The 20,682-nt window shown below is 41.3% G+C and overlaps 1 long non-coding RNA gene across 1 annotated transcript; it reads right to left on the bottom strand.

The window, feature by feature from the left end:
- Positions 1-879: 879 nt before the first annotated feature.
- On the bottom strand, positions 880-19,681 carry LOC129019128 (uncharacterized). The gene is made up of 4 exons (XR_008495526.1): positions 19,656-19,681; positions 19,329-19,417; positions 1,227-1,332; positions 880-1,106 (listed from the first exon to the last, which is right to left on the bottom strand). It is a non-coding gene; the product is annotated as an uncharacterized LOC129019128 (long non-coding RNA).
- Between the last annotated feature and the right edge of the window lie 1,001 nt (positions 19,682-20,682).

Genomic DNA, 20,682 nt, shown 5'->3' with positions numbered 1-20,682 from the left:
ATCTGAAATACTGGTCTGTATTTTCTTTATAAGGTCTTTGTCTAGTTTTGTTATCAGATTAATGCTGGCCTCATAGAATGAGTTAGGAAGTATCCCTCCCTCTTTAATTTTATTGAAAAATTTGTGTGCAGTTGGTATTATTTCTTCCTTAAATATTTGGTAGCCTTTGGCTGGGCGTGGTGGCTCACACCTGTAATCCCAGCACTTTGGGAGGCCGAGGCAGGCAGATCACAAGGTCAGGAGATCAAGACCATCCTGGCTAACACGGCGAAACCCTGTCTCTACTAAAAATACAAAAAATTAGGCAGGTGTGGTGGTGGGCACCTATAGTCCCAGCTACTTGGGAGGCTGAGGCAGGAGAATGGCGTGAACCTGGGAGGTGGAGCTTGCAGTGAGCCAAGATCGCACCACTGCACTCCAGCCTGGGCGACAGAGCGAGACTCTATCTCAGAAAAAAAAAAAAAAAAAAAAAAAAAAAAAAAAAATTTGGTAGCCTTTGTGTGTGTGAAGGGTTTGAACTATAATTCCTGCTTTCAAATAGATACAGGACTATACAAGGTTACTTACTTTTTCTTTAGTGAATTTTGGTAGTTCTCATTTCTTAACATATTTGGCCATTTCATCCAAGTTATCACATTCATTATTATTTATTGTTTGGAGCCAAACCTGATTCTAACTGATACAAAATTTGATTTCTGGCATTGTAAATGGCTCGTCATTACTTTTAGCGCCAAGTTGACTATGAGATATGAACAGTACACTGGGCATGATAAGGAATGGATGAGTCAGTCCTACAATAACATTTTAAAGTAAAAGACAACTCAAGGGAACTTGGTATAGTTATTCAAGTAGTGCATAACTAGTTAGGCCAAAGCGAGAGCCAGTTCGAGAAGATTGGTTTTATTTGTTGTTGCTGCTTTGTTTTGTCATTTTGCCTCTAAGCTGTTTCTAGATATCTCAGAAACTCCGCCTCCTGGACTGTGTGTAACTTGTCTTGTACAGTGGGTAACCAGTTAACCTAGAGGTAGAAATTCCTCATGTTTGTAGGTTTGAGGTCTGTATCATAACATTGAAGGGAGATGACCTTTTATCACAGCACAGACATTCTGTGAAAATAGGACATTGTTATTTTAAAAATGGGTCTTCCCCTGGAAAAGGAAAGGCAAAGCTTTCCCCAGTCTCCCCTTTTGCAAGCCTGGGTTGTCCACTCAAGCCGATGGGCTCACCTAACAGTTCCAGGTTCACACAGAGTCAGGTGGTGGTTGGATGAGGGGAGTCTGCCCCTCATACTCAAGGCTTCATTCTAAAGGCTCCTCTACATGTGAAAAGTTCCTGTAACAGTGTTTAATGTCACTGAAATTACGGTTAGTTACAGCTGGAAAATTCTGGGGAAAAATATACCATGGGAAAAGAAGGGTTAAGTCATTGAGCACCTGCACTAGCTGGGTTGGAGCCCCTAAGGATTCTGGAAACACTCATTTAAGAACTGACTCGATGTGATTCATTGCAGGTGAACAGATACGTCATCATTTATTTTTAATGTAGAAAATAGTATTAATGAGTCTGAAGCCCCTGACGCAGCTGGGACTAGAGTGTGTCCTGCTTCTGGCAAGACATCGTGGTTGCATGAGCACAGGGTGGCCAGCACCCCTCCGCAGGTGCGCTTTTTTGTGGTTCTGAAGTCAGCGATGCGGGAGGGATCTCTTACCAGTCTACACGATCTTCCTGATAGCATCACCTCCCCCTCCCTAGGGAGCATCTACATTTTGGCCAAACATTACAAACTTAATATTTAATGTTAAAAGAGAAACTGTTTAGAAAGTCTAGAAACCTCTCATGTGCCTCGTGGCAATTATAAGATCCCTGGGCCCCCCTTAAACAAAGAGCTTTGTTCTTTTAAAGCAATTACCAGAAGTAAAAAAGCAATAATGCCAGTAAAACTTTTAAAGGCACATATGCAGGAAGACAATTGGAGTTCAGGCTGTCTGTGGGTAGCTGGTGATCTAGCCGTGACACAGGAAGATGCTGTCTTCTGGAGGGTGAAATCTTAGTGTCCCTACAGCCATTGCTCCTGCAAACCCCATCTGTGGTTGGTGGAGACATTAGCATTTAGTTGACACTTTTACCTTGTTTGAATGGAAGGTATTACATTACTATGGAGCATCCTTGCATCTTGACGTATTGTCTACTAGGTTGCCAGCATCTTCAGCAGCAAGCTATAGTTAGGTTAGTCAAGTGATTCAGTCAGCAAAAATGGTGAGGTCACCAGGCACCATGGCTCACACCTGTAATCCCAGCACTTTGGGAGGCCAAGGTAAGAGAATGACTTGAGGCTAGGAGCTCAAGACCAGCCTGGGAAACATAGGGAGACCCCGTTTCTGCAAAAAATCAAAAAATTAGCTGGGTATGATGGTGCACACCTGTAGTCCCACCTACTCAGGAGGCTGAGGTGCCAGGATCCTTTCAGCCCAGGAGTTTGAGGCTGCAGTGAGCTGTGACTGCACTACTGTACTCCAGCCTGGGCAACAGAGTGAGATCTGTCTAAAAAAAGAAAAAAAAAAAAACGTGGTGAAGCATTAGGAAAGAATTTTGCTTTTGAGTTGCCCTTTGGTGGTTGGAAGGAAGCTCGTGTCCGGGCTTGCATACTTGCAGCATCTGCCGCATGCTGCCTTCTTAGCCCCACCTGCACCCATCCGAAGCTCTGTCCATGGTGCCACCCTTCCCGCCTTCGGTGCGTGTCCTTCGGCCTGGAGTGATTTCTTAATGTGGCCGCCACCTTCACTGCCTGTGAGCTCCTTGTCTCCAGAGCCTACCTGCAGCTTTGACTTTTTCTTCCTGGAGAAACCCCTCCCCAGGATCTGGTTTTCTCTGGCAGGCACTGTCCTCGCTGCAGAAAGCTTGCCCTTCCTCCTTTCCATGCTTCATGCTAACTTCAAATCTTTGTCTTCAAAGTTCTTTTTTCTCCCCATTTTCCTCACTCTCACACCTGTCCCAATGTTTTCGATGTCAAATGGGCTACATTTGTAGTCTTGGTCAAGAATTCCTGTTGAATAAGAGCGGGATGTCTCTCTTTCTCTCTGTTTTTATTGAGATGATCAGATTTATGTATGTGTATGTGGGAGCTGTTTTAAAAACTTAAAATTATGCAAGACCTCTGTAAACTTATTTTCATTCATCTGAATACATGATTTACTTACCTTAGTTAAAAATGATAGAAGGCCCTACTTATATTTCTACAGTTTGTTTTCAGACAACATTACATTTAAAGATCTTTTCATGTTAGTACATGTAGATTATCCTAATTCTTTTCAACCTTTGCATGTAATGCTATGCTATGAATTCACTGTTGTATAGAAACATTTCCCTACTGATATTGGGACTAAAGAGTACATTCCTATAAAATATTTTAATCATTTAAAAACACTTCTGTGTTTCTGTGCTTTCTGTAGAAAGTAAAAATGTTATGTTTTAAGAATTCCACCATTGAAGGGTATTGGTCACATGAAGATAAGGAGTAAATTCGTTTTGTAAAATAATCAGTTCCAGTTTCCTGTGTTTAAATATATATATGTATTTAGTTTGACACATATATTTAATTTGTATTATCATATAGATTTATGACTTCGGGGTATAGTGCAGCTGTGTTACATGGATATATTGTGTAGTGGTGGTCTGGGTGTTTAGTGCACCTGTTGCTTGAAGAGTGAACATTGTACCCTATAGGTAATTTTTCAACCCTCGCCCCCATCTCACCAGTGTCTATTATTGCACTCTATAAGTCCCTGTGTACAACGGAACAAAAACTCTGTAACAAGTGATATGCCTGGCATTGCAGACACACAGAGATGAATAAGGCTGTACCCTGAGGAGCCTCAGACAACCTAGACCACTGGTAATACAAGGCAAGGGAAGAAGTAGTATTCGCTTCTAAAATAGGGACAGCTGGTTTTGACTTGGGACCAGGCATAAGGGGACAGGCCTGGGTCTGGGGAACAGGCTGTGGGTAGGGTGTTCCTGGGAGTTGGGAAATAAGCCTCAGATCTGCAAGAAGGAGCTTCTTTTCATCCTTAGGCAGTGGGTGTCTTCAAATGAGAGGACCCGGGAGCAGCAGGTTCTTGTACCACTGAAGGCTGTGACAAAGGTTAATAAACACCCTCTGCCCCCAATTCCACCTCGGGATAACAGCCATGTATGTGCTCTTCAGCACCTTCCTTCTGGCTCAGAGGTCATTTAAAATTTTTTTTTACAGGAATGTAATATGTAATATGTATATGTATATTTGGTGTGTGTGTTTATCTTTATATATACTGGTACTCTTGTTTTCACTGGACCAATTTATAAGAATGAACTGAAGGTTATAGATATATATATTTTTTGCTGTGGATCATATTCCAACCAACAGCTTAAGAGCACAAATTGTGGTCTCCTGACAGTAACTGTGCACGCTGTATGGTTTTTAACATCGTTTTAATCAGTAACTATTCATTTTCTTATTCTGCTTTTTCTCATTTCACATTATCTTATGCATCCTTGTTTGCATAGCTTCCTAACCTCCATATTTACCACTTTTTAATAACTTTCTATCCTTTCTTTGATAGAATGGCTCAGTACAGGCTGACAGTTCCTCAGCTGTTGGGTTTAACGGGTGAGGAGGGGAAGGGCCCTTGGGAAAGAAGTCTCACTTATTGATCTTTCTCTTCACACCTGTGCACAGATGCAATGGCTGGATTTACTGAAATGATAGAGAAAAAAACCCACCATGGTACTGTTTAACACAAAGTACTTAAGCATACTCTAGGTTCTTTGAGCAGGAGATCCTGAAACATTTGGGGTATATTTTACTAATAGAAAAAAGTACAAGTCTTCCAATATGTAAACACAATTGAATTTACTATAAATAAGAGAAAAGATGAATGAATTCTTATTTCTTATTTTCCAGTTATCCCATCTACAGCACTTTGAGGCTGCTTGCTGTTCTGACATCTTCCATAGTGTTTCATGGTCTAGAAATTTTATTAGAATTTAGAAAAAGACTAATTACTTAGCTACTGAGGGCTTCAAAGAGCTTCGTTCAAAGTGAATATCTGGCTTACAATATGGAATCACTCTATTGCTTTTTCCTTCTATTGTCAGATCACTTGGTCATTTTGAAAAAGCTGCATACAGTGATACTAGAAAAAAATTATTTTCTTGGTAGCTTTTGTTAGCTTCTTAGAACATCTGTTATCAAGCTGAGTTCATCATTCCTGGAGAGCAACTAAACCCTAACCAAATGTGACTTCACTGCCCATGTCATGGAAGAAAATGGAGTTGGATTGGAATGTTGAGTGTTTACCTTTGGTTTCTGAGGTCTGTCTTCCAAAACAACATGGTGAAAATCGAGTTGTACACTTTACTTTTCCAGAAAGCACTGGGTATATATGATACCCAACTGGTTTAAGAACCTCAGATTTCAGGAGGCAGCTCAATTATCTCCCTGTAATAACAGCCAATTCCACAAACCAATTGTTTGATATGTGGGGCTTGCAGGCCCTCTGGTTTGGGGATGGAAACAAAAACACCAAATTGGAGTTGGCCTGAAACACAGCTACCCCTGAACACTCAGCTGTCTCTGGTCACATGGGCTTGGCTTTGGAGACTGGGTTATAGCCTAGAGAGGACACGAGTCAAGTCCTTGATGCTACACGATGGAAGGACATGAGGGCCTGATCGTGGCAGGTCCATGGGACTCTAAAAATGAAGAGAAATATCATGGAAAATATTGTGACTTAAGACAGCATCTAAGAGGCAAAAAAAGTGATTTTTTTCCCAAAGCAATGTAGATGAGATGTTACCTAGGAAGGTGTTAAACTGAAGTAACACTTGGCCCCTTTGAAAAATCATAGGAATACCAATACAAAATGGGAAGTGACTGAAGAATTTGCTTCCTGATGAGGCAACGTTAACTTTGGAATAAGGTACATCTGGCTGCACTAATAGTGGTTTTCCAACTCGCTGGCAGTGTTTATCAAAATGCAGATTCCTAGGTTCTCGCCCAGATCTAGTGAGTCACGATCTCTTGAGGAGGTTCCTAGGTATCCTAATCTTTAGTGAGCTCTCCAGGTGATTTTAAAACACAGCTAAAGCTTTTAAGAGCTTACTATGCGCCAGACACTGTTTCGAGTGCTTGCTATGCATTGTCTCACTTAGAATGTAAAATGATGGTACGAGCTCAGCATTATCATCTGTGTTTCATACCCAAGGAAGCCAAGGCTTAGAGTAGCCATTGGACTTGCCCGCAGTCACACAGTGGATGATGGAGTGGAGATGTAACCACATGCAACGTGTCTTTAGAGTCCACACTCCTAAGCACCATGGTGCCTGCTCAGCTTTTTATGCTCTTTGTACTCTGGGAACCACTAAACAAATTAATTAACTTCTCTGGCTGTCAATTTCCTCATTGGTAAAATGGATACAAACAAATTTAAAAGTGTAAATCCTGTAATGGTAAATCTTGATAATGAAGAGAAGTCCAGCAGCTCTACTTTCTTAGGCTATGAAGAACATCTTTGTGATGCAATGTTCTATATTTGTGGTTTGCATTTATGGACAAACTTCAAATATGGGAATGATAGTAATAATGAAGATTTTTTTTAGTATAGTGTGCTTTCTTAGATGTCCCCTGTGCTGAGCAGTTTCACTGTGGCTAAATCTGGATCCCTTCTAATCTTTGAAAATTTCCATTTTCTTTATTTAATTTTTCTACATTTAAAAACTTTTAGCCTGATAAAGAAAAGATGCCCTCTTCTTGGGGTCAAATATTTAAAGGCCAACCAGTTTAAACACAAGTATCTGTATAAGCAATAGTAAATACACCATCCCTTTGTCTATAGCGAAGAACTTTTGACCAGTGATCTGCTCACCTTTAGAAAATACATGAAAGCCTCCAGGCCTCTATTTGTTGCCCTGGCAAAGATAACTTGCCAGGAATCTTTACAGAGGATAAAGAGAATCACTTGTTTTTAAAATTAAAATCTTTTTTTTTTAAGGTGACAAATCTATCCTTTCAAATTTAAGAGCAGGAACTTAATTCAAAAATACACTTACAAATTTACTGCCTGTTGCTAAGGCTAAATTTGACAAGGTGACCTTTTATTAGTCATTTGGCCAAAAAAAAAAAAAAAATGGAATCTCCGTCAAGACTTTGCTCTTTCCAGCCACACAGGATGACTCATGTGAGGTTGAAAGCAAGTAGCTTTGGGCAGGACTGCCCTGGGGCACAGCTGTGACCTCTAGTTTTGGTGAGTCACAAAAATAGCTGCAGCTTACTTCCACTTGTCCATTCTCATGAGGCATTTAAACAATGTGAATTGATGAACCACAAACTGATTTTTTTAAGGGTTTCAGTACCTTTCCTCGAAAAACGTTTCTAGCATGACCTGTAAGTAGGCAGAGTAAGTCGCCCTCTCATCTATCGCTAGGAGGCAAGTTGTCTCTTCTAGAAGATAAATAATGAGTGAAATTGCTGAAGTCAGGCTGGTTGAGGACCGGACAGGGGAGGAGAGGGAATCTACTCGACTGATAACTCAAGAACATATTATCCCTCCTGAATAATCCAGCCTGTTGGAAAAGTTTGCATAAAAAGGGTGAAATCATTGACTGATACTAGTGAATATTTATCAAGTGCCTGCTATATGCCAGGTCCTGGCTACACACTGTGATTTGTACAGAAAACAATGAAATCTGAAGTGGTTCCTAAGCCCAAGGATGTGGAGCCTCGGAACACGCAGTTACATACACACAGAGTAAGTGCAGAAGCCCAGCAGTGGCCAGTGCTTCCAGGAGAGGCCGAGAGCCGGGAAGCGTGGTGAGGGGCTGAGCTAGACGGGACACTCAGGAAAGCCTTTCTGGAGGGGTCATATTTCAGCTGAGATCTGAAGGAGAAATAGGGTTGAACTTGCCGAAGGATGAGGAGTACCTTCTGAGTAGAGGGAAAATGTCTTCAAGGCCTGGTGGAGGTGGCAGAGGTGGGGAAAGGAATGGTGTGTCTGATGAGCTCAAAGCACTGGGTGTCGCTGGTGCTTGGGCATCCTGGGGTGGGGGGAGTAGGGTGCAGATGGAGTGAATGACTTAGGCAGGAGAAGACCACGAAAAGCCTATGGGCTTTATACCCGAAGTTGGGGTAAGCTGGGGAAGGATTTTAGGCAAAGGGTGATAAAATCAGATTTGCATTTTGTAAAGAACTTTCTGTCCACCATGTGGAGAACAAACGCAGATGGACAGGCCAGATGTATGGAGACAAGTCAAGAGGTTGCGGATGGGCAGGCATGGTTTCTAGGATGAGGGTGGTGGTGAGGTTGGAGACCGAGAGACCTAGGAAGGAAAATTTCCCTTGACTGGGAGAGGGACCATTTACACACAGTGAGAAAGAGAAAGACTGGATTGACTGCCAGCATTGAAGCATCTCCAAATGGTGGATGGTGGTTTTACTCAGAGATGAACCACTGGAAGCAGACTAAGGTTGTTATTGTGGGAAATGTTATGAATGTAGAAGCATATAGTGTTGAAGCACGTCTTTCTGATATCCCAATAGAGACAGCTAGAAAGACATCCATCTAGCTATATAGCTCTGGATCTCAGAAGAGCAATCAAGATTGGACAAAGGAATTTGGGAGTCTCTGTATGGCCATGGGTATTGATAGAATGTGAAAGGAATGAACTATAAATGAACTTTGAGAAATTACAACATTTAATGACTGGGTGGAGGAGGATGAGCCAGCAAGGAAGATTGAGAGGGACATGCAGGAGGAAAACCAAGAGAATATAGTTTCCTGGAAACCAAAGGAAGGTGGTATTTCAAGGAGAGAGAATAATAGTCAATGGTGCCAAAAGCTACAGATGGTCCAGTGAGATGAGGAGGAAACAAATTCCATTGGATTTAGCAACACGGAGATTCTCAGTAACTTCAGGAAGATTAACTTCAGAAATTAATGTGAAATCCAAGGGCAGGGGCACGTTTTACCCAATGCAGAATATAACAATATTTTTAGGGCACTAATCATAAAGTTTAAAGCACAAATACGTACTGACCTCTGGCTGACTGATTTCAGAGATATGCCATATGGATATTTCTGAAAAGATTTGTAGCTTTCTGGACAAACAGTGGGGTGGGGAAGAAACGTAGCAAGTTTATGTGTAGGGGAAAAGAAGAGCAGTCAGAAGCCCTGAGTGTTAGTCTTTGCAGCCAAAATTCAAAAGCAGGCCAGGTGATCAGAGGTGCAGCTCTTGCATCTCTAAAGCTGCGGGGCTAGGATATAATTGCCAGAATCTGTGAAAGTGTGAGTGCTGTGGGTTTTGCCCGTGAAGGCAGAAAGGTGCAAGTGAGAGTCTTGTCCATTCTATTGCCAGCCATATTAGTCTGTTCTCACGCTGCTAATAAAGATGTACCCAAGATTGGGTAATTTATAAAGGAAAGAGGTTTAATGGACTCACAGTTCCACATGACTAGGGAGGCCTCACCATCACGGCAGAAGGCAAGGGGAAAAGCAAAGGCATGCCTTATATGGCGGCAGGCAAGACAGCTGGTGCAGGGGTCACAATTTATAAAACCATCAGGTCTTGTGAGACTTATTCACTACCACAAGAATCAACTCCATGATTCAATTATCTCCCCCTGGTCCCGCCCTTGACTCCTGGGGATTACTACAATTCAAGGTGAGATTTGGGTGGGGATACAGCCAAACCATATCACCAGCTCTGCATTATACTGGGGGTAACTCTGCTTGTTTTTTTTGTTGTTGTTGTTTGTTTGTTTGTTTGTTTTCAATTGGGAATGAGGCTGTTCTAGGTTTTTTTCCTGAGGTCATTTGCAGTTTTGAAATTGTAATAATTATGTTCATCAAGGTGAACATCTAATTTTGCATGCTCAATTGAGCTAATTTGGCATTTGCTCTCTTGTCTTCATCATTGGATGAGCTAATTCTTTGTACTTTTTTTTTTAATCACAGTATTTTGTCTCCTCACTTGCCTTTTAATCCTCTGTGCATGTGGCAGTGAGCTGTGGCTCTCCCTCACAGGATGAGGTCATGTTTGCTCCCCTGAGGCCTTCTCTGTGCAATCGTGGTCTCCGTATAACACCAAGGCCACAATTTTCAGGAATAAACATAGATGGGAGTGGATGATTCCCTGGTTTCATAAAACCTCTAAGCTACATTAGATAATGCTCATTGATAGAAGTAAAACTGAATTATTCTCTGTGCCAGTAGTTTTTATGTCTCATAAGAGATTCTACTGGAGGGATCACTGGGTATTTCAAAGATGCTTGGAAACAACATGTTGATGGAATTGTCTTCAATGGAAAGTCATAAATGTTTGCTGATGATTTTTGGTGGGTCTATCAAAATCAATTAACCCTACCATTGTTGCATTTTGTGCTCACTTAAAAAAAAGTATTGAAGAGGACGAATTTTGCAGCAAAGGGGCAAATACTCCTAAATACTGAAAACTCTTTGAATTCTAGAAGAATAGAAACCTGAGAATTGTTCCTCAATGGGAGAAATATTTAGAAAGGCAATTTTCATCACTTTGTATTTTTCCATGAAAGTGGAATAATTAAAAACATAGTGATTTAAGCTGACTCAGAGTATGATGAAAGAAACATTAAATTTCTTCTGAGTGGGGTATTTAAAAATCATATTGAAATCTGAGGATGCTATGGAAGCTGTTAAAAGTTTATGTACTGGAATATGTACAACATATATTTTGCACAGGAAAAATATATTTTTTGATATAATGACATTTATGATATAAAATAGGATACAACTTCAACTTGAATGTTTAAGAGAAATTAAATGAGATCACGGCTGTAAAGTTCTCAGCACAGTGCCTGGCGCACTGTGTATGCAGATGGCAGCTGGTGTTACAAGCCTCTCTCCTCTCTAAAGCACTCTTCACTAGAGCAATGCTGGTGACATGTCTGCACGTCATGGGAACTTTTGGGAATCTTATGTACGCCCAATGTCTTTTCTCAAGACAAGCTGCACACTCACAAAGGCCAGGTGCATTGCCTCAAACTGACTGGCCCAGCTTGGGGCATTAACCAACAGTGGCCGAATATGAGATGTAATTTGTTTACAAGGTGCTTCAGCCGTTCTGTGGTGAGGTTGCATATTGAGTAGTTATCAGTTGACACGTCTGACATTTTTTCAATGTCATAAAAGATTCTCAGTAACCTCAGGAAGATTGACTTCAGAAATTAATGTGTAATCCAATGGAAGGGACATATTTTATCCAATTTTTTTCAATGTTTTACATTGAAAAAATGTCAGATGTGTCAACTGGTAAAAATAAAAGGGATGTGTCATAAGAACAATCAGTAAAAACAAAGGGGTTGTATCATAAGAGGGAGAAGGGAAAGACTTGGATGGAGAAGGGGGCAGAGACAGAGAAGCTGTATCATGGGAATAATGGCATCAGTGGAGAGGCAGTCGTGGGCATCTGCTGATGAAGGGTGCTCATGGTCCTGTAAGATGGGGAGAGACCATGAGCTGTGTGGGGCTCAGACAGTACGGAGCCTACTTCATTTCTCCACTAGGCCAGGTTGTGTAGTTTCAGAGATGTCCTCTGAGTTTTCTTTCTTCATTATCATAAACCTCCAACAACTAAGGCTGTGCTTCTCAAAATTTCCAATGAAAGTGTCCCACAGTCTGATAGTCGAGATGGGGAGCCTTGGAGATCTGGAGATCCAGGCTGGAGCTGCAGGCAGCAAGTATGAGATTCCCTTCACTTTTTCTTAGGATCTCAAAAATGTACCTGATTTTCATACTTCAGTCTATAATAGGTTTATTTTAATGGGGGGAAGACTGTCATCAAGAGAACAGATCCAGTAAGAAAATGTGCTGCTATTTGAGTACCACATTTGGAGAATTGATTTGAGCAACCTGGCACATCTCTGTTCTTTACAAACTAAATGGCCAAAGCACAAGATGACCTCCCTTTTTCCCAGAAAGTGGAGAGGGTCATTTGCAGTCTCTTCTAAAGATTGAAAGGGGGTCTGTAAGCCAAGCTACCGGCTCCCCTCATGCAGCTGGTCCTGGGATCCTAATTAGTATTTATCATTTTCTTTCTTTACTGCCCATTCAAGATTCTTCACTACTAACCAACATTTCAGCTGGTCTGACCAATTGGATAATCCAGGCCTTTAGCCCTGAGGGGTCTGAACTCTTAGTCGCCTTGCTTTTATAGGCGTGTGATTGAAGACATTGCTATTTCCGGCTGCCACGGAGCATGGAGGCACCTTGTGGGGCTGTAGGCAACAATGCAGCTGTGGAGAAACACATAAACTACACTTGGCATGACAGCCCACTGTGGACAGTGGTGGTTCAGAGTCCTTGATATTTTGCTCTTTTCATGTAATGTTTCTTAGATGCATTTCCAAGTAGCAATAGAATTCACACATAGAGCAGTTCATTTTTAGCTTCTCTACTTCTCTACAGTGTTTTAAGTACACTGGTATGTTATAATTTCTTTAGTCAGTATTCAACTACAAGATACTTATCTCTATATTATTTTTTGGCTCACAGTTTTTGGGATATCCAGCTTACTTGGGCAATACTTCTCAGTGATCTTTCCAGTTGGATATTTGAAAATACAGTGGAAATAATTACATCTTAGACACAAAAATCTACTTGATGTTATATCGTTATATCGGTTTATAAAAGAGGAGATGTAGACTTCCAAAATTTCAAAATCAGAACTTTTAGTAATCATCTAAAATTATTTCATAGATTAAAAAATAATTCCAAGGATTTAATGATATGCTTTACTGTAATCATAGTAAGTTGTGCAAACGTATTCATAGAAATCATTAATATATGTTAAGTACCATGCTAAGCATTTTATTGGTATAACCTCACATAATAATCACCTGTGGTTATCCACATTTTATAGATAAGAAAATATATCCAATCAATGGTGGAGCTGGGACTCAAAACTGAGACTGTGGAGACAGCAAATCCCATCTCACAAGGCCAGCGAGAAGAGATCAGGTCAGCTTCAAAGTGAAGGCATTAAAAGATGTATAGGAACACCTTTGGGCATAAGATGGGCCCCAACCATCTGCATTTATGCTGAACCCACTGAAATGTCAAACATCAAATCCCTTTAAAAACTGTACTCTGCTAAGTCGAAGAACAGGAACTGGATTTCACCACATAAGGCCATATGTTTGCAGCCCTCCAATTCTCATGGAAGCATTTTGAAAGCACTTCCACTCCAAAACAAGTAAAAAAGATTGCTCTAATCAGCAACTCAACAATTTAAACTACATGTTGGCTTAATTAAAATATTTAGATCACAGTTGGATATTATTTCTCTATTGAAATATTTTCCACAAGGATATCATTTTTTGTGAGGTAGATTAGTAAACAGATGAAGGTAAAATATCTGAGACATGGGCTCATTCATTGGATAGAATTTATTGTATTCCCTTTGGAGTCGTTGTGGGATAATGACAGGAATGGAAACATGCATTCACATAACAATCATTTACTCATTTATCAAGAATGTATTCAGCTGGTGCTATGTGGCAGACATCCTGTTAGTTGCTACGTCAACAGATAGTGCAAAGTACTATGTTCTTAGTACAGTGCAGATTGTTTTAAAGTGTCACTAAGGAGTTATTTCCATAGTTCGTCTGTAGAAGCAGTGTTTTTAGAAGTTTACTGTTCTGTGCTTTTGTTCTTTAATAGTTATAACAATTATATAAAAGGACTAGGGATGTCATCTTACAGTTATGGAGTGTTAGATTTGGAATTACATCAAGGACACCTTCTTCATTCCACAGATAGGGAACTGAGGCCAGGAAGCAGTGTCCCAGAAAAGTTTGCAGAACAATTTAGAGGTGCAGGCAGGAGTGAAACCAAGCCTCCTTATTTCTACTTTGTCCTTATTTTACCACTCTACTGAAAATAAAGTCATAAGTGTTTATCCTCAAGGTGAGAAATCCATTCTAACCCATTCTAGATATATAATAAGTTATGAATATCTCCTGCAAAGCTCATAACTCTCCAAATAATCTCAACGAGTTGAGCATGCAATGCCAAGAAATTCTTCATTATAAGCTAAAGAGTTCATTAAGATATTAAATCCATACCTGCTTTGTATTTTTTAATGAAAAAGTATAACAATTGATGATTCACTTAATTTTGATAAATGTTCATTATAAACAATAAATTCCTCCAAATTTTATAAATTTTTGGGGTGTATTTTGAGGCTATTTGGAACAACAAATAATTATTCAGTTTTAGATGATATATTGTATATATAACAAATATGTGTCAAATTATGTATAACATATGGTCAGCCCTCCATACTTGTGGGTTTTACATTCACAGATTCAACCAACCAACTGTGGATCAAAAATATTCGGGAAAAAAAGGATGATTACGTCTGTACTGAACATGTGCAGATTTGTTTCCTTGTCATTATTGTCTAAACAATACAGTGTAACAACTATTTGCCAACATTTACATGGCATTAGGTATTATAGATAATGTAGAGATGAGAGTGTACAAATCCTAAAGAGAGACTACCAGATAAGCCAATAAAGTGATATTCAAGATAATAAAGAACTGATAATTATAAGATCACTGCCACCAATAATCCCTCAGTGACTGAAACTTGAATATAAACTTGTAATATGAATGGTTCTTCCGAAAATCTCACAGACTCCAATTTGGCAGTGATGAGTAACCTTGCAGGGTTTTGAGGCAAAGGCTTTAAATGGAGAATAAAATGAATGTTAGAGAGAACACAGGCGCTTCATGGTCTTCCCCTGAATTAGTACAGGGGAGGATGTGCATAGGTTATATGAAAATACTTTGTATCAGAGACTTGAGCATTCATGGTTTTTGGTATTTGAGGGAGGGTCTTGGAACAAATTCCCCAGCAACAACAAGAGACAGCTATATTTGTCCAATCTAGGTCACCTACAACTTTGGATGTCTTTCTTTCTTCTATCATATATCTCTATCTATCTAGCTAGCTAGCTATCTACACACACACACACACACACACACACACACGTTATCGTGTGTTTGGTTTCCACTGGAAACAGACTCTGATATTTACATGCAGATAGCTGGTTTAATGGGAAATAACACTATTTCCCACTAAGGCTGAGGAACAACACCTATTGGAGGTGAGAAGATTCGGTTGGGCCAGGAGGTATTAATATCTGAACCTTGGTGGGATTGCAACAGTGGCCTCAGCCAATTCTGCAAGGAGCTCTGGGACTAGGTTGGCTCTTCAGAGTTGTCCAGCCTTGAGACAAGGGGCCCAGGCCTCTAAATGTCCCCAGCGCCTGTCTAGTCATTGGAAAAGGGATTCCTCTAGGCACGGAACAGGAGTTTAGGAGAGGAGTGGAGTTGGTCTGGGACCTGTCTGCTGCTCTATAAAATAATCTTTGAAGAATGAGTGACTGAAATCACATTGAGAAAATGAGACTTGAGGCAGTTGGTGAGTACTTGTTATTATACTTAAAATAGTTGATAAGGCTGAAGGTAGAGAGGTGAGTTATAATTTGGACATGTCTCCTTTTTACTTTTCTGACAAAGCAATCCAGATTATTTTGCTAGAAGGGAGACGTTTAAATGGCATAAGCCTTCTCCTTGATTGTCTAGAGCTGTGGTTGGGAAGTCCAAACAGGCAATGACTGCGGATCAATTGCTGCGTTGAAAAAAATTTTATTCAACATTAACTTCTTAGCAGGACTTTGGAAATTGGCCCAGTTCTCTATTGGCTTAGCAAATGCCTGGAAAATGGGACTTAAAAACAATAACATAAATCAAAGGGTTAGGACAAGAGATATGGATGTCTGGGAGAACAGCTACAGGTTCTTGAAGATTAAGCTTCTCCTGTGCAGTTTGGTATCACAGCCTGATAAGCAATGCGTTTGGGAGGTTGATCCTGCTTGAGAGTAGGATAGAGAAATTAGGAAAGAAATTAAGGGTTCTAAAGGGAATTTTTTTTAGATTTAGGAAGGTAAATAATTCAAAATAACAACTCTAAAAATTAAAAAATCTCAAATGTCTTACATTCATCATTATGGAAATAGTGTTTATCTTCTATCCAAATCATAATCACAAGATGTGATTAGAGATATTTGTGACATATTTGAATAGTCTTGGGCCTCCAGGATGTTGAAGGTCAGAAAACTGTGTCGTAGCTGGGATCATTGAGAGAAAAGAGGGTGTTCAGCCTGGACCCCTTCTAACAAGAGAGCTGATGATGGCCTTTGAATATGAAATTCTGATGTGCACAAAAGAAAATAAACTTATTTACATCGTGTTGCCCCAGAGAAAAGAACAGGAAGCAATGAGAAGACACAGGGAGAGAGATTTTGATTCAACCTAAGAAAGCACCTTCTGACATTTGGGTCAGGGAGGCCTGGGGAAGTGGCTCTCCTCCCACTGGACGTGGGAGGTGACCGTCCTGCAGGGACCCTGAGGAGGCGTTTTCTAGACTGAATGGGACGGCAGGCCATATACCCGCTAAAGGCCTTCCTTATCCTGGGATTTTATTACTCTGGGTCCTCAGAGACAAATTTTTCATGCTGGTTCCTTTTTGTTTTTAGTCATCACACCACCACGACCATGACTAGGTTGGCATGTAAAGGGGGCTGTCATTAGACATGGCCTCTTTGCCTGCGACTGCGATGGTGTAGCCCAGAGACGGGGGCAAGGCCTTGTAGTAGAAAGAGTGTGGATTTGGAATCAGGCAGTTTTACATTTAAATCCTAGCTGTTATGTTGCCTTGTATAAGTCATGCCACTTTTCTAATTATTCGACTTCTCTGCATAATACTTAAGTTAGATAGTACGTGAGTAGTGATACTTAAGTTAGGTGACAGGAACTATTTGAAAGTGCCTAGCTCCCAGTAGGCGTCCACAAACGCAAATTTCTCTTTCTCCAGGACTCTGAGTGTTTCCCTTCCGATTGCAGCTATTACACGATCGCACATAATGTTCAACAGCTCAGCTCCCTCTGGTACTTCCTTCTGCCAAAACTAGGTCTCAGAGACTCATCACGGCTGAAAAAAGTCAGGAAGGAAAATAGAGAGGCCAAGAGGCAAAGCACAGCCTGGCCTGGTATTTCTCATCTTCTTCAGAACCCAGAACATCACCTTTCCCACTAAGTCGCCTCCTTTATTTCTTACTTCTCTTTGTGACATCATCATTGTCCACATCATCTGGCCCCTGGTCCCATCTATCCTGGGCAGGTGGCTGAAAAGTCGAGCCAGTGTCCCTGGGAGATACTACCAGGCTTCCTCCAGGGAAGACAGGAGCATAAATGACTGGAAGAGCGGAGAGCTGGATGGAGTATGGTGCAAGGAACAGGTGCAGGTTGAACATTCCCGTCACACTGTGAAGTCCCCTGAGATGGGACCTCCATCCCTGTTGCCTCTCCCAGTACCCTGAACATGCCTGGATGTTGGCAGGATAGATGGATAAGGAAATCTGTCACTTCAGTAGAGTTTGGGAAATGCTCTTCTAAAAATCTAAAACAGATGATAAAAATCTGATATGACATCTTAAATGAGAGAGAAAAATCTAAATACTTACAAGGAAATCAATATAGTTCCTCTGTGACGATATTGTTGCAAATACCAGAGACTCTTCATGGTTTGCTCAGCGTTTGTTTGTATAAATCTGTGTCTACGACATGCGTCACTATGAGGGAGGACCCTTTCACTGGTTCTATGTGCTGATGTCCTGGATATACCAGGGGCTCCTACCAATGGCTTGGACCTGCAAGCCTCTCTGCACAGTTGCGGTGGAGAATGGAGCTGCTTGCATTATTTCTCACTTCTCTTTGCGACATCATCATTGTCTACATCATCTGCCTCTGGTCCCTTCTGCAGGCCTAGGCATATTGGGCATGTGGCTGAACACTGGAGCCAGTGTCCCCGGGAGATAGGGAAGTCCCTCCCCATGAAGGGACCTAGGTTCTTTGTATCCTCTCCTGTAGTCCTGGGCCAATAACTGACTGCTTTATGGAAAAAACATACACACACACACACACAAAACAAACAAACAAACAAACCAACCAACCACCTTGCGTTCATGCCCCAAGACTGAGCAGACTCTGTGGTACAGTTTATTCCCCAGAGGCCTCATGGGATCAAGCTGAAGCCCGACTGCATCGGAGACCACATCCTTTTTCACTTTTCTTTCCTCCCACCGACCCCTACATGTTTCTTGTGAGTGCACTCCATTAATAAATGTCTTGCACAAACACCCCCTTCTCAGGTTCTGCTCCAGGGAACTGTACTCAAGACACTACCAGCATCTGTCCCTCAATGCCACACACCTGTCATCCCTCACATCAAAAGGAATCTCACGTAATAGGATACAAGCACAACTGCAAACACACTCTCTGACCCCGCCCCCTCCAACGAGGAGACAAATGAAAAGTCCATCACTCATCTAGAGAAGACTTTTTAGAGCCACTGTTCTTGGAGCCTGTTACCTCTGGGTGAGATCCATCTTCCCCCTATTTCTGTTTTAATTTTTTATATTTTCAAAATGAGAAAAAAAGGTGGGTGCAATGGCTTACACCTGTAATCCCAGCACTTTGAAAGGCTGAGGTGGGAGGATCACTTTAGAGCAAGAGTTTGAGACCAACCTGGGCAATATAGTGAGACCCCCATCTCCACTAAAAATAAAAAAAAAATTAGCTGAGGATGGTGGTGTGCACCCATAGTCCCAGTTATTCTGGAGGCTGAGGTAAGAGGGTCTTTTAAGCTCAGGAATTTAAGGCTGTTGTGAGTTATGATTGTACCACTGCACTGCACTCCAGCCGGGGTGATGGAACGAGATCCTGTCTCAAAAAATAATTAAATTAATAGGCCGGGCATGGTGTCTCATGCCTGTAATCCCAGCACTTTAGGAGGACAAGGCAGTGGATCACCCGAGGTCAGGAGTTCGAGACCAGCCTGGCCAACATGGTGAAACCCCGTCTCTACTAAAAATAGAAAAATTAGCTGTGCATGGTGGTGGGGGCCTGTAGTCCCAGCTACTTGGGAGGCTGAGGCAGGAGAATGGCTCGAACCAGGGAGGCAGGGTTGTAGTGAGCCATCATGCCATTGCAGTCCAGCCTGGGTGACAAGAGAAACTCCATCTCAAAAAAAAAAAATTGATAAAGGAGGAAGGCTGAACAAATCACCAAGATCATGTCGCACGTTGGTTGAGACTGGAGGCGTCTAGAGGGATGATGAAGTAAATGAAATGACTGACAACTCTCATAAATGTTAATTTGATGATTAATCTATTTGATAACAAAGTAAATTACCTGGTCACCCAGAAGGACTGCCACAGACTCTGTCCTCCGGGAGAATTTTGCTTGGCCATTGTTCTTTCAGAGCATCTCGGAGGTTCTCTCTGTGGAGGTGGGACAGGGAGGTCTTAGTCACAATCAGCCATTACCAACATCATTTATACTTATGCTTGAACATTTCAGGGAGCTGTTAGTTTGAGGGATTTTTCTTGCATGACCATTCTTGTAAAACTATGGTCACCCATGTGCCAGTTTCATTTTTGAGAATTTTATTTGTCAGGATAGTGTTGAAACATCTTTGTGAATCTTCTGGCTGGCTATACTTTCAGGGCTAAGCCATACCTGTGAGTCTTCTGATTTTTAGAGGAAATTCTGGGGCTCCACCTATTTTCATGATTTTTTTCCTTAATGACCTCAGAGCATGAGCAGGATATTATAGGTTGGAGTTTTGGCATGGATTTCAGGGTGCGTTTCTTCGCAATCTGCTTTGGAGTCTTGCCAAAATGTTGCATCACAGCCAACCGAGTATTACAAGGGGAGGAGTCTTCATTTTTACTTGGTGGTGGAGAAGGTACATTCTGAAGGGCTTGCTAACATTTCTGGCTCCTCCTTCCTATATATCCTCATTCCAATTGCTGGTAATCTTCAGTTTTTCAATCAGTTCATAATCTCTCTCTCTCTCCCTCACACACACACACACACACACACACACACACACACACACACACACACACACACACACACCCCTGGTGGCCACCACAGTTTGGCCAAACTAATAGTGGATGCTGTGCTCTGACCCTCTGTGTCAGTGGGCTGTCCTGTATTCTCTTCTGTTGACTTCCACTGAGCAGCGTCGGCTGAGGCTTGCCACTTCTCTGACCTTTACTGAAGGCCATAAGGAATCAATAACTCAGTCTGATATTCTGACATTTAAAATGATGAATTCCTCTAAAGTCTAGCTATCTGATGAAGTAAGACATCTGATTCCCAAGAAACAAGACATACTGCTGTCGTTAAACGTGCATTGCGGCTCTCTATCCCAGGACAATAACTTCTTGCTGGTCCCAATCCACTCTGACACTTTTTCTCTGCAACCCCATTTTGAATACCAATTTAATATTAATTTCAGTGGTTTGACAACAAGTGATAGAAATCCTCACAACCTAGTAGAAATCCTCAAAATCTACGGAAGACTAAGAGAGAATACAGTAGGATCTCCTGGAATTCTAGGGTAAGAGTAAACTTAAGCCTCTGTTCCATTTTGTACTGCTGGGAAACCAACAACTCCAAAATGCAGTGGCATAGAACAACCATTTTATATGCTCTGACTACTGTGGGTGAGGAATTCAGACAGGACATGACAGGGATG

Source organism: Pongo pygmaeus, chromosome 17, assembly GCF_028885625.2.
Source record: "Pongo pygmaeus isolate AG05252 chromosome 17, NHGRI_mPonPyg2-v2.0_pri, whole genome shotgun sequence".
In the NCBI taxonomy this organism is placed as follows: Eukaryota; Metazoa; Chordata; class Mammalia; order Primates; family Hominidae; genus Pongo; species Pongo pygmaeus.
The sequence above is the reverse complement of the archived record's forward strand: the minus strand, read 5'-3'. Positions and strand labels throughout refer to the sequence as shown.